Below are 14,047 nucleotides of genomic sequence, written 5' to 3' on the forward strand. Positions count from 1 at the left end.
AGTCAGGGTGAAGGAAAAGGAGTAGTATAGATGTTTTTCAGGTTTATTTTTTTTTAATGTTTATTTATTTTGAGAGAGAGACGAGTGCACATGAGTGGAGAGGGGCAGAGAGAGTGAGAGAATCCCAAACAAGCTCCACATTCAGCACAGAGCCTGGTGTGGGGCTCATTGCCACGACTGCAAGATCATAACCTGAGCTGAAATCAAAGGTCAGATGCTCAAGTCGACTGAGCCACCCAGGCACCCCTGTTTTTCAGGTTCCTAACTTGAGAACTGGGTGGATAGCAGTATCACATGATGAAATTAAGGATATATGAAGGGGAGATTTGGAAGAGGAAGATTTTTGTGTTCAAGTTTGGATTTAGTTGTTTTGGAGATGTCTTGGAACATGAAGGGAGAGAGATTCAATTTTTAAATGAAGTTAATTTTTTTGCAACATTAATATAGGCATCATTGAAGGGTTTTTAAGAAAAGGACCAGTTTGAAGAAGATAATAAGGGCTCAAGATAAAAGTAGCCATTAGCCAAAAACTATGAGAGTAAATGCAATATCCCTAGAAATGAAGTAGAGTATAAAGGGAAGAGTGAGAACAGAACCCTGGAAGCACCAGACTTTAATCTGTAGTCAGCAGAAGCAGCATATCAGCAGTCTTCAGAGAGGGATGAGAAGCAGACATGTGTAATTTGACAAACCAGAGGAGAAGAGGGTTTCAATGGAAGCAGCAGAGAAATCAAAAAAGGTAAATTCTGCTGCTACCATACTCATTTCAGTAGTTTAATGAAGGCAGAAACTAGAATTCACCTGGCCGAGGGCTAAGTAGAAGGTAAAGAAATTGAGACTACAAGTATAAACGACTCTGGAATTTGATAAGTAAAAGAAGATAGATAGGACAGGAGCACAATAGCTGATAACAGTAGCTATTATGGACTAGGACTAGTCCATGTCCTAGTCACTGTGCTGCAAAACTTCATATTTATCTCCTGTTGGCAAGAGAAGTAAACATTATTCCTCTTTTGGGATAGTTCTTATATTTTTGTTATGCTATAACTGACCTTGACTAATACCATCAATTGTTGAGTGAATAGATTGTTATCTCACTTTTCTTTTATCTGTTGACCAGAGAATATGAAATATGAAATACAGCAATAAAGAAAGATGATAGGCTTTGGAGAGGGAGAAATCGAGATTTGCAGTGACAAATTGAATAACTTGGGGCAGCTTAACTGCTGAGTTTTAGCTTCTTTATTTGTAAAAATTAGACTACTACTTTCACCTAAAAGTCTGAACAAACAACAAAACAAAACAAAACCCAGGGATGCTTGTGTGGCTCAGTCACTTGAGTATCTGACTCTTGATTTTGGCTCAGGTCATGATTCCAGGATCGTGAGATTGAGCCCCACATCAGTCTCCGCACTGAGTGTGGAGCCTGCATAGGATTCATTCTCTCTCTCTCTCTCTCTCTCTGTCTCTCTCTGTCTCTCTCTGTCTCTCTCTCTCCCTCCCTCCCTCCCTCTTCTGCCCCTCGCCTGCCCCTCGCCTGCCCCATTCACGCATACACGCTCTCATAAATAAACAAATGCATGAGTTTTTTCTCGAGACATCAGGTGCTTAGGATTGGATTGCTTATACTCTGTTTATACAGAGTTCTGCATGGATCCCTTTTTTACTCTATTTTACATGATTACTCCTTCAGTTTCATTCCTCTTTCCCCCCATTTTAGCCATTTACCTTAGAGTATATATGATGTCTTTCCAGTCAGCCTTCATGTATTTGATATGTTTTCTTCCAAAATAGTCTTGTTTTGCTTGTATATTATAAAATTCACGCAGATTTTGGTATGGTATGATACCAAATGGTATGGTATGATGCTGTTAATCTCATTCTTTTTTCTACTTGTCCTTTAACACTTTTATTTTTACTTGCTTTAGTTCTTAGAGTCATCATTAAAATGAATTCTAAGTAGTTAATGTTGTGGCAGATGTCCTCAGGAAAGCCTGTTACCATTCATTCATTCATTGTGCATTTTGTATGTAGACTTCTAAAGAGAGACTATATATCAACAAATGCATTTAGGAGTATTCTGTTCCAGTTGCCTGTCTTTTGTTATCCTAGTACTGTAGTCTAATTAAAGTGGTTTTGTAATAAATTTAATTATCTGGCAGGGTGAACCACATGTCTTTGCTTTTTTTTGTTAATTTAGTTATTCTTGGGCCAGTTGTTTTCCATATCATATTTAGAGCAATAGGATCCTTACGTATTTTGATAGGAGTCATATTTGAGTGATGAATTACTATCTTTACATTGCTGTCCCCAGCATTCCATTTATGAACATATTGGATCCTCATGTATTTATGATCATTACTAGAGTTAAACATTTTTATCTGTAAATGTGTATTTTCTTCAGTTAATTTCTAAATTGTTTTATAATATTTGTTCTTGCTAATAGCTTATTTTCTGTTTGGTTTTTGCTGGGAGGAAAATACAGACTTTTTTGTTTCTTAAATTTTTAAAAAAGTGTATTGAGAGAGAGAGAGAGAGAGAGCACACTTGTGTGTGAGCTAAGGAGGGGCAGAGAGAGAGGGAGAGAATCCCAAGCAGGCTCCACACTGTGAGCATGGAGCCTAACGCAGGGCTCAAACTCATGAAGTATGGGCTCATGACTTGAGCTGAAATCAAGAGTCAGACACTTAACCAACTGAGCCACCCAAGTGCCCCTGTTTCTTAAATTTTTAAGTTAAGATAATTTACATTGAAATGCACATATATTATGTGAAATTCACATAATTTATAGTGAAATGCACATATATTAACTCTGTATATAGTTGGATCAGTTTTGACAAATCCATATATTAGTGTAACTCGCACCCCATCAAAATGTAGAACATTTGTATCACCTCAGAATGTTCTCCATGTCCTTTTCTAGCGAATCAGCTGAAGCAACCAGTGATTTGATTTCTGTCACTGTGGATTAGTTTTGCTAATTCTGGAACTTCATCTACATGGAGTTATACAGTATGTTCTTGTGTCTGGCTTCTTTCACTCAGCAAGCATAATGTTTCCAAGATTTATCCATGTTGTTTCATTAATCAGTAACTCTTAGATTTTTATTAGGAGTGCATTGTATTAATATACTACAGTTTGTTTATTTCACTGCTTTTGGACATCTGGGCTGATTCCAGTTTTTGGCTATTAGAAATAAAAGCTACTGGGGACATTTTTGTATAATGCTTTTTGTGGACGTAGTTTTCATTTCTCTTGAGAAGTACCTAAAAGTGGAATTGCAAGTGCTGAAACAGATGGGTATCGTATGCTTCTGGAAAGACACAACATCACTTATTATGGAGGATTCTGGCCTGGAATACATAACCTGAATCTGGTCATGAAGAAACATCAGACAAACCTCAAATAAGGACCCTATTATTTAAAAATAAAAGGATTGTGTTTATCAAAAATGTCAGTGCCACATAAGGTAAAGGCCAAGAACTATTCCAGGGTAAAGGAGACTCTGAAGACACATGATAAGTGCAGGACATGATCCTAGACTCAATTCTGTACTTCGGTGTAGTACAGGGGAAATGCTATAAGGACATTATTAGATTAATTGACACAATTGCAAATATGGATGATAGGTTAAAGTATTATGTCAATGTAACATTTGTTGAAATTAACAACTGCACTGTGTTTATGTAAGAGAATATCCTTATTCTGTGGAAATACATACTAAGGTATTTAGAGATAAATTACATGGAGAGAGAGAAAGGAGAGTGTGGGAAGGAGGTTGTGAGAGTATGCCATGAGCAAGTGACAAATGATGGAAGAAATGGGGCAAAATGTTACCAATAGTTTGATATGGGTAATGAGTTTGTGGATGTTCTTTGTACTGTGCTGACAATTCTTTGGAAGCCTTGAAATTATTTCCAAATAAAAAGTGAAAAAAAAAAAAAAAAGAAAACAACCCTGGGTTGGGATTTTTCCCTTTCCTATGTGCAGTATTGGTTTATCCACTCAAATTTCCTTAATTATCATTAGTTTATTACAATTATTACTTTGTGCCAATTTTGCTGTTTTTCTAGAAATATCTATTTCTTGTAAATTTTAAAATATATAGGTATTTATATAGTTTGTAATATTTTACAGTTTAAAAAATCTGTTTTGTCTGTGGTATTTCATGTTTTTGTGCCATGTTAATTCACATCACCAACTCTCCTTGATTGGTTTTGCCAGAAATTCATCTTTCTAACATTTTCTTCAAAGAACTAAGTTTTGTTTTTCTTAATCTTTGCCTTTGGTCTTTATTTCATTGATTTCTGTCCTTATAGCCTTCTTTCTTTCTTTCTTTCTTTCTTTTTTTGTAATTTTTTTTTTTCCGATTTACATTATTATCTCTTTGAGTTGAAAGATTAGCTCTTGTTTTGAAACTTGCTCTTCTTTGGAAATAAAGTTTTCCTGCCGTTGTCTTATCTGCATCCCACCAATTTGTCTTATCTGCATCTCATCCTACCAATAGTAGTCCTCCACTATAATATTTCCTAAAGCTTCTCATTGTTTCCTCTTTAATGGAAGGATGATTCTGCTGCATAATTTTTGTTTCCAGGCTTAGGATGTTGTTGGGAATCTTTTTGTTACTTCAAAAATTGTTGCAGGGGCGCCTGGGTGGCGCAGTCGGTTAAGCGTCCGACTTCAGCCAGGTCACGATCTCGCGGTCCGTGAGTTCGAGCCCCGCGTCAGGCTCTGGGCTGATGGCTCGGAGCCTGGAGCCTGTTTCCGATTCTGTGTCTCCCTCTCTCTCTGCCCCTCCCCCATTCATGCTCTGTCTCTCTCTGTCCCAAAAATAAATAAAAAACATTGAAAAAAAAAAAAAAGAAAAAAAAAAATTGTTGCAGGGTAGTTGGAGAGTATAGTTTATTAGATCTTCAGCCTTTGGAATTTGAGTCTTCTTTTGAAGTTTTAGTGTATGGTTAGTATTTGGGAGATATCCCATGTGTGCTTGAAAAAGAATGTTTATTTTGTATTTGTTATAAAGTTATATATATTTGGTCAAGCTTGTTTCTTATATATAATGTAAATCTCATGTTTTCTTAGATTTTGTCCGTGTATTATTTTGTAAGAGATAATTTAAAATAGGCTACCATAATTTTTGATTATTCTGTTTCCACATGCAGGTTTGGGGGTTTTATATATTTCAAAATGATATTTTTGGGTGCATATATGTTTATAATCATTGTATCTTTTTACTAAAATAAATAATAAATCTGTTAGTGACATGTTTATCAATTTAATTCAGTTTTGTCTACTTTGTTTTTTTTAATGTTTTCTCAATGTATCTTTACTGAAATTTTTAATGAGTTGAAAATTATACCAAACATTTTCTAATAAGCTTCTGTATCTAACATAATATCTGGTATGTATTGGTAGTCTTAAGTGCTTATATAGTTTCTTCAGTATAACTCAGAGGGAAACGACATGAACTCATTTGAAAGTTTAATAGACTTCAGTTTAGTTTTGTCCTTACCTCTGCAATTATTAGGCTTGGCTCATTTGCATATTAGCATATTCTTTATTGCACATTAATGTGTCCTGGAATTCATTATTACATTATTTTGCTAGATTTCTTTGATAAGATTATAAAAAGTAATTGTAAAGGTAGCTAGTTCAGTATTTCTAAACTAGGCAGTTGTAAAAGAAGCTTCAAGGCTTAATTTAGTTGCTGTATTCTACAGAAAAAAATTCCTGAGTCCTCCACCTCTTCCCTTTGTTAAGAGTTAATTGATGTTCCTTTACCCTAACATTTAAATCTTAACAATTGTTTTTTGAAATCTATAGTTGTAACATACCCTTGAAAATAGTACAGTGCCTGGCAGCATTAAACTGTAGGTTCCCACTGCAAGAAAAACTTCACCCACTGCATATTCAGGTTGAATCTGTCCATTAAGAAAAGACTATGTACTGTCATCTGGATGCAGACATTCATTCCTTCTGTATTGTGGTACTCTTTTTTTTTAATCTATAACCATTAAGACCATATCTAAAAGAGCTTTTGTGGAAATTATAGGCAAATAACAAATATTTGTCATTAAAATAGATGGATATATGTTTAATCTATTAATATATGGTCAGCCTATTTTTGAGAGTGAACAAAAAAAGATACACATATTAATGATATAAATAAGAAACTAAAATGGAGTGCTCAACAATTTGTAATGTTTCTGTTGCTTTTGAGCTCTATACAGCTTATAATTTATGCATATGATTTTTGTCCACTTTGCAGAATTTTATTCTGGCAACTATACCCAGGCAGGTATTACAATAATATATGTTGCAAATAGATACAACATTGAATTATTTTTTTCTTCCTGTTTAAAAGTGGGCAGAATTCCGAAACTTGTTCTCATGGGAATTTAAAGACATTAAATCATAGAAAGGAGTGCAATAGGCAGGCACCTGTTGCCTAGCTTCAATAATGATCAATCTCTTGTCATTCTTGTTTTATTTCTCTCTGCTCCACTTCTTAAAATAGCTTTTTCAGGGGCATAATTGGTATACAATATACTACATAAATTGGACAATTTGATACCTTTTGGTATATGTATACATCCATGAAACTCTCACCAAAAGCAACTTAGCAAACATATCCTTTACCCTCAGGAATTTTCTCATGTCCCTTTGTAATCCCTGCCTTCTGGCCTCCTTCCTGCAGGCAGCCACTGATTTGCATTCTGTAGCTGTAGTTTAGTTTGCATTTTTTGTATTATATAAATGCATTATATTTTGTATTATATAAATTCCATTGTATAAATGGAATCATGCATTATATACTTTTTTTTTGGTTTGACTTCTTTCACAGAAAATAATTATTTGGAGAGTTGTCCAGGATGTTGTGTTTCAGATTAATATCTTTTTATTGCTGAATAGTATTACATTACATGTCTATAGTATAAATTGTTTATCTATGTACCTGTTCATGGGTATTTGAGGTTGTTTTTTTTCCCCCAGTTCTTGACTATTACAAATAGAGCTGCTGTGACCTTTTGTGTCTTTCTCTTGAGTGAATACTTAAGGGTGGAATGGCTGGATTATTTGGGTCTGTTTCACTTTTAAGGCAGTGCCAAATTGTTTTCCAAAGTGGTTGTACCGTTTTAGATTCCCACCATATAAGAGTGCTTCTATACTGTTTGCAACACTTAGCATGTTCAGTCTCTTAAATGTTAAGCCATTTTATTAGGTATGTAGTGGTATCTCATTGTGGTTTTGATTTGCATTTCTCTAAGAATAACGATGATGTTAAGCATCTTTCACGTGTTTATTTGCCATTCCTAGGTTTCCTTTGGTGATATGACTATCAAAATCTTTTGCCTGTTTTTTAAAAATTTGGTTGTTTCTTAATTGAGTTTTGAGAGTTCTTTACACTGGATACAAATTCTTTATCAAGTATATGCTTTGTAAATATTGTTTCCTAGTCTGTAACTTGCCTTCTCATTTCATAAGTGTGTTTTACAGAAGTTTTTAATTTTGATGGTCAGTTTATCAATTACTTCTTTCATGGATTCTGCTTATTTTTAAGAGAAACTTATATTTTGGAATTATTCTAAATTTATAGACAATATGCAAAGGTAGTACAGAGAGTTAACCACATACACTTCACCTAGCTTCCCTGAATATTAACATCACATGTAATCATGTTACATTTGTCAAAAGAAATTAGTACAGCACATGGACCATGCTTTTTACATCACACATAAAAGTTCTTTGCCTAGCAATTTTTTGGGGGGAGGATCAAGTAGTGGAATAGTATTAAACTAAAATGTCCTACAATCGTACTTACAAATACTTCAATAAAAGCGAACACATTTTTTTGAAGGCAGTTGTGTGGAGGTATTTCCATATGCAGGATGCCAGCCTAATTGCACACTGATTTAAATTCCTCAGTGTAATTCTGTTCATGTTGGTTAGAACCCAGCATTTAGGGGCGCCTGGGTGGCTCAGTCCATTAAACATCTACTTCGGCTCAGGTCATAATCTCACAGTCGGTGAATTTGAGCCCCATGTCGGGCTCCACATGGGCAGTGCAGAGCCTGCTTGGGATGTTCTCTCCCCCTCTCTCTAGCCCATTGTGAGCACGCTCTCTCTCTCTCCCTCTCTCTCTTTCAGAATAAATAAACCTAACAAAAAAAGAACCCACCATTTAACAACATAATCGAGTGAACTGACCAAGAAATCATGTGCAGATAGATAAAAAATCTCCAAAGTGTTTTTTTGACAATTTTTTAAAGTTTATTTATTCTGAGAGAGAGAGAGAGAGAGAGAGAGAGAGAGAGAGACAGAGAAGCAAGCATGGGAGGGGCAGAGAGAGGGAGAGAGAGAGAATCCCAAGCACTGTCAGCATAGAGCCAGCCCAACACGGGGCTTGAACTTACAAACTGTAAGATCATGACCTGAACCGAAATCAAGAGTTGGATGCTTAACAGGCTGAGCCATTCAGGTACCCCAAAGGTTTTTTTTTTTTTAATTAACTATTTATTCAAGGTTATAGAACTTAGAGGATAGGATAAATTTTGAGTGTCAAAGACATTTTGTAATAATTTTATATCTGATCAGCTGTGGGCAAGAGATGAAAGAACATGTTAGGGATAGTTCAAAAGTAAAAATTAACATTCTACATCAGTTTGTTATTGTCACTGAACCATGTTCCAATCCCAAAATACCTGTTTTTATTCTCTTAGAATTAAAATATTTTTTGTTTTAGTAAGCATAATGCCTAATATTGTGTTTACTATGTGCTGTCACAGTTCTAAGGGCTTTAAGCTAGCTCATCAAATCCTTATAACAGTCCCCTCAAATAGGTAATACTATTTTGAGGAAATAGGCACAGAGAAATAAATGTTTATTTAATGAGCTTGCCCAAGATCATACAGGCTGTGTGACTCTGGACCTCATTCTTTTAACCATTATGCTAGGCCAACTAGCGAATTGTCACAGTCGAATGTATCTTGTAATATTATGCACCTCTGCACATCTTTGCCGTATACCTCCGTTATCATGACCTCCTGAAGGAATGGAAAGATTTCCATTACTACATCCCTTCTATGAAATTTTATTTTTTTTTCTCCACTAATAGTTATAATGAGTATTAAATTCAACATTGGTGGTCATGACTTGAAACCTTTCCTGTAAATTATAGTAGTAATTGTAATTTTACACCATAACATAACTGATGTAGTGGAGATCTTTCAATCTATTGCTCTATCTATCTATCTATCAAGGCTATGACTGTTTTAGGCCCTTTATCAGGAAGTTATTTTTTAAGTTCATTTTATTTATTTTGAGAAAGAGTGCAAACATGAGCAGGGTAGGAGCAGAGGGGGTGGGGAGAGGATCCCAAGCTGGCTCCACAGTGTCAACACAGAGCCCGAAGCGAGGCTTGATCTCACGAACCTTGAGATCATGACCTGAGCCAAAATCAAGAGTTGGATGCTTAACTGACTGAGCTGCCCCCGGAAGTACTTTAATAAAAGAAGGTCCATGAAAGGTAGCCACACACACACTAGGCATGTTCTTAACAGGAATGCTATCCCAACTTAAATTTTATTTCTATTATTTTTCACCTCCCATCAGACCCTAATAATTATTTGCTGAAGTCCAGAGCTTTTGAATTCGTTGATGTTTAAAGGTCTTGAGGAAATTATGTGGCAATTTCAGCTCTTAAATAAAATTTTAAAAATTAGGTCTTCTAACTATCAGCTGAAATTTGATCTCATTTTGGTTTTGACTAAATTTTTATGAAATTTGTTGATTGATTTAATGGTTCCTGTAAGTTTTTCTTCATGTTTTAAGTTTTGGAGAATAGTACTAATCTTTGGTAATTTGGTCCCCTGTTTGCAAAACTTTTTTTTTTTTTTTTTAATGTACAGTTACTTGTATAGATAAAACTGATTTGTTATATTTCTTAGTTCTTGAGAAGCTGTTTGGGTTTGTGCATGTGTGTGTGTGTGTGTGTGTGTGTGTGTGTGTGTAGTTCTCTGTTAAAGATAACCTAAAGCTAGAGAACACAAAGCTAGATTGATGGTATTTTTACCCCTCCCACCCTCACCCTCAAAATTCCTACCCAGAAAATGATTTGTTTTCCATAAGAATATTCTACATATTCAGTGTATATGTGTGTGTGTGTGTGTGTGTGTATATATGTATATGTATATGTATGTATATATATGTATATATATGTATACATATATATATACACACACACATATACATATGTGTATGTATATATATATATGAACATATTCATATACATATTTTTAGTTGAAAATGGTTTTTAAAAAGTTTGGAAGAAGAAATCACTTGAGTATTTATTGACTATTTGCCATATGCCTTTGCTAGGTTTTCTGAGTATATTGATTGGTTGTATCATTTAGATTAGAACATCAACTACATGTAAAAGGAAATGACAATTTGATTGGCAGAACATTTGTGATACTACCATAATGATAAGATAATAAGTACATAAAGTTACCAAAAAAATTCCTTTTCCAAGTTTGCGTAAAGAAAAATTTTAAATTTAAAATCTGCTTAACGTAAGTTTTCTTTTAAAGATGATTTTTCGGGGTGCCTGGGTGGCTCAGTCGGTTAAGCGTCCGACTTCAGCTCAGGTCATGATCTCGCGGTTTATGAGTTCAAGCCCCGCGTCAGGCTCTGTGCTGATGGCTCAGAGCCTGGAGCCTGTTTCAGATTCTGTGTCTCCCTCTCTCTCTGACCCTCCCCCCATTCATGCTCTGTCTCTCTCTGTCTCAAAAATAAATAAAGGTTAAAAAAATTTTTTTTTTTTAAAAAAAGATGATTTTTCAGCCATGTAGATTCTACTTTGGTTGATTTTGTTATAGATTCACTGTTTTTAATCCTTTAAACATTTTTCTTGCTCAAGATGTCAGATGGTCATTTTTCTTTGAAAAGCATGCACACACACATACTTTATAACTACTGGTACTTGTGACTAGTAAGGCTTTCAGACGATGTTAGTGAGTATTTTCTGTAAGCATAATAACTAGCATGTATGATGCTCTTGTTTCACTAAAGTGTGTAAAGCTTGGTATCCTAAATGGCACTCAAATGTGATTTTTGTTTAATCATACAGTTAATACCTTTCTTTATGAATGGCAAATCCATGCCACATTGGTAGGGAGAAGCTGACAAAAAAGGATAAATATCCTCTTAGTCTCCAGACTCTCTTTTTTTGAGTTTATGTGTGTGATGAAGTGGTGGGTGGATGAGTTTGGGGAGTGGTAGTGGTGAGGTGACATGGTGATGGGAGAGGAATAAAAAATGACTGAATTTCCCTCTGGTATGTGCTACAAAACAGTTCTCCACAGACCTTTCATTCATTTAACAAATATTTATTTTAAATTTTTTTTTTTTCAACGTTTTTTATTTATTTTTGGGACAGAGAGAGACAGAGCATGAACGGGGGAGGGGCAGAGAGAGAGGGAGACACAGAATCGGAAACAGGCTCCAGGCTCCGAGCCATCAGCCCAGAGCCCGACGCGGGGCTCAAACTCACGGACCGCGAGATCGTGACCTGGCTGAAGTCGGACGCTTAACCGACTGCGCCACCCAGGCGCCCCCATTTAACAAATATTTATTAAGCACCTTATATTTGCAAGTTTTGGCTTTGTGGGGTGAGGTTAAAGTGGTTAGGAATTGGTTCTCAAGGAATTTATGTTTTAAATGTTTATTTTTGAGAGAGAAAGAGTGCTCATGTGTTTGTGCTCAAGTGGGGGAGGGGCATAGAGAAGGAGAGAGAATCTCAAGCAGGCTTAGAGCTGTCAGTGCAGAGCCCTACTCAGGGCTCAGTCTTACCAACCGTAAGATCACATGACCTGAGCAAAAATCAATGCTTAACTGACTGAGCCATCCAGGCACCCTTTATGTTTCTATTTAATTACAAACTGTCTGCCAGTTACATAAATCTGTAGTTAAGATTTCCAAAGACCTGTCAGGTATGCTGTCAGTTTCATCCTCTGAAAGAAGGTTCTTCTAAGAGTTTCTCATTACCTCCAATTTAGACAGATTGCCCTCTGTTCTCTGTGTATAGCTGTCATCCTATGATTTCTATTTCCAGTCACACTGGGGATTCCCTTTCCCCCTCTAATCTCAGTACCATATTGTTGTAACCATTGTGGTTTCACAGACATCTAGTTTCCTCAAATTAAAATCTTCTTGACTATTCTTACTGTTTATATAAACTTTAGAGTCAGCCTGTCTCCTTAAAAACATCTTTAGCTCTTAAATATCTTTCAAATCTTCTGTATATACTAACTTGAATCATATAATTTGACTTTTCCATGTCAGAGAATTGTCAAATATTGGCAATTTGAAGCAGTTCTACTTAATAGAACATTTCTTGCTAAGTCTATATTTTATTTTATTTATTTTTAAATTTACTAAATCCAAGTTAGTTAACATACAGTGTAATGTTTCAAGAGTAGAATTTAGTGATTCATCACTTACAGATATCACCCAGTGCTCATCCCAAGTGCCCTCCTTAGTGCCCATCACCCATTTAGCCCATCCCCCCACCCAGAACCCCTCCAAAAACCCTTAGTTTGTTCTCTGTACTTAACAGTCTCTTATGGTTTGCCTCCCTCTCTGTTTTTATCTTATTTTTCTTTCCCTTCCCCTATGTTCATCTCTTTTGTTTCTTAAATGCCACATATGAGTGAAATCATATATTTATCTTTCTCTATTTCGCTTAGCATAATACATTCTAGTTCCATCCACATTGTTGCAAATGGCAAGATTTCATTCCTTTTGATTGCCAAGTAATATTCCAGTGTGTGTGTGTGTGTGTGTGTGTGTGTGTGTGTGTGTGTGTGTGTGTTGTGTGTGTATACACATCTTTTTAATCCATTCATCAGTCAATGGACATTTGGGCTCTTTCCATAATTTGGCTATTGTTGATAGTGTGGCTGTAAACATTGGGGTGCATGTACCCCTTCATATCAGCATTTTTGTATCCTTTGGATAAATACCTAGTAGTGCAATTGCTGGGTCATAGGGTAGCTCTATTTTTAATTTTTTGAGGAACCTCCATACTGTTTTCCAGAGTGGCTGCACCAGTTTGCATTCCCACCAGCAGTGTAAAAGTGTTCCCCTTTCTCTGCATCTGCTTATCACCAACATCTGTTGTTTCCTGAGTTGTTAATTTTAGCCATTCTGACAGGTGTGTGGTGGTATCTCATTGTGGTTTTGATTTGTAGCTAAGTGTATATTTTAGTATTGTTTCTTTACAAATGGGTATTTTTCTTCTATTTCATCTTGTAACTGGTTGTGATGGTTTTAGTAGAGTTGAGTTGATTCTGTTTGTTTGTTTATTTTATTTATTTGAGAGAGTAAGCACGTGAGCAGGGGAGAGGACTGAGGGAGAATCTTAAGCAGGCTCCATGCTCAGTGCAGAGCCTGATGCGGGGCTAGATCCCACGACACTGGGATCTTTACCTGAGCTGAAATCAAGACTTGGATGCTCAACTTACTGAGCCACTCAGGCACCCCTGATTCTTAATTTTATACCTAAGAATATAATTTTTATACCCAAGATATCTTTTAATAGGTGGTTCTTTTTAATTTTCCACCTGTATAAACTCATTATCTGCAATTAATGATGATTTTATTGTCTCTTTTACCATTTTTATATCCTTTATCATATTATGTAATACTAGCAATAATGGACATTCTTGTCTTGTTTCAGATCTAAATAGGGTTATTATTTTTATTTTTTTTTTTTTTACCGTTTATTTATCTTTGAGACAGAGAGAGACAGAGCATGAACAGGGGAGGGGCAGAGAGAGAGGGAAACACAGAATCTGAAACAGGCTCCAGGCTCTGAGCTGTCAGCATAGAGCCTGACACGGGGCTCGAACTCACGGACCGTGAGATCATGACCTGAGCCGAAGTCGGATGCTTAACCGACCAAGCCACGCAGGCGCCCCATAAATAGGGTTATTTTTAAGTTGCTTCACTAAGTTTGGTACTGACTTTCAGGCTTGTATATTATGAA

The 14,047-nt window shown here is 35.8% G+C and overlaps 1 protein-coding gene across 3 annotated transcripts in view; it reads left to right on the top strand.

Moving 5' to 3' along the window:
- SUCO (SUN domain containing ossification factor) overlaps positions 1-14,047 on the top strand; it is a 92,351-nt gene that overhangs the window by 12,875 nt on the left and 65,429 nt on the right. The gene's annotated exons all lie outside the window — the stretch shown is intronic.

The sequence above is a fragment of the Neofelis nebulosa genome, chromosome 15 (assembly GCF_028018385.1).
Source record: "Neofelis nebulosa isolate mNeoNeb1 chromosome 15, mNeoNeb1.pri, whole genome shotgun sequence".
NCBI classification, from domain to species: Eukaryota; Metazoa; Chordata; class Mammalia; order Carnivora; family Felidae; genus Neofelis; species Neofelis nebulosa.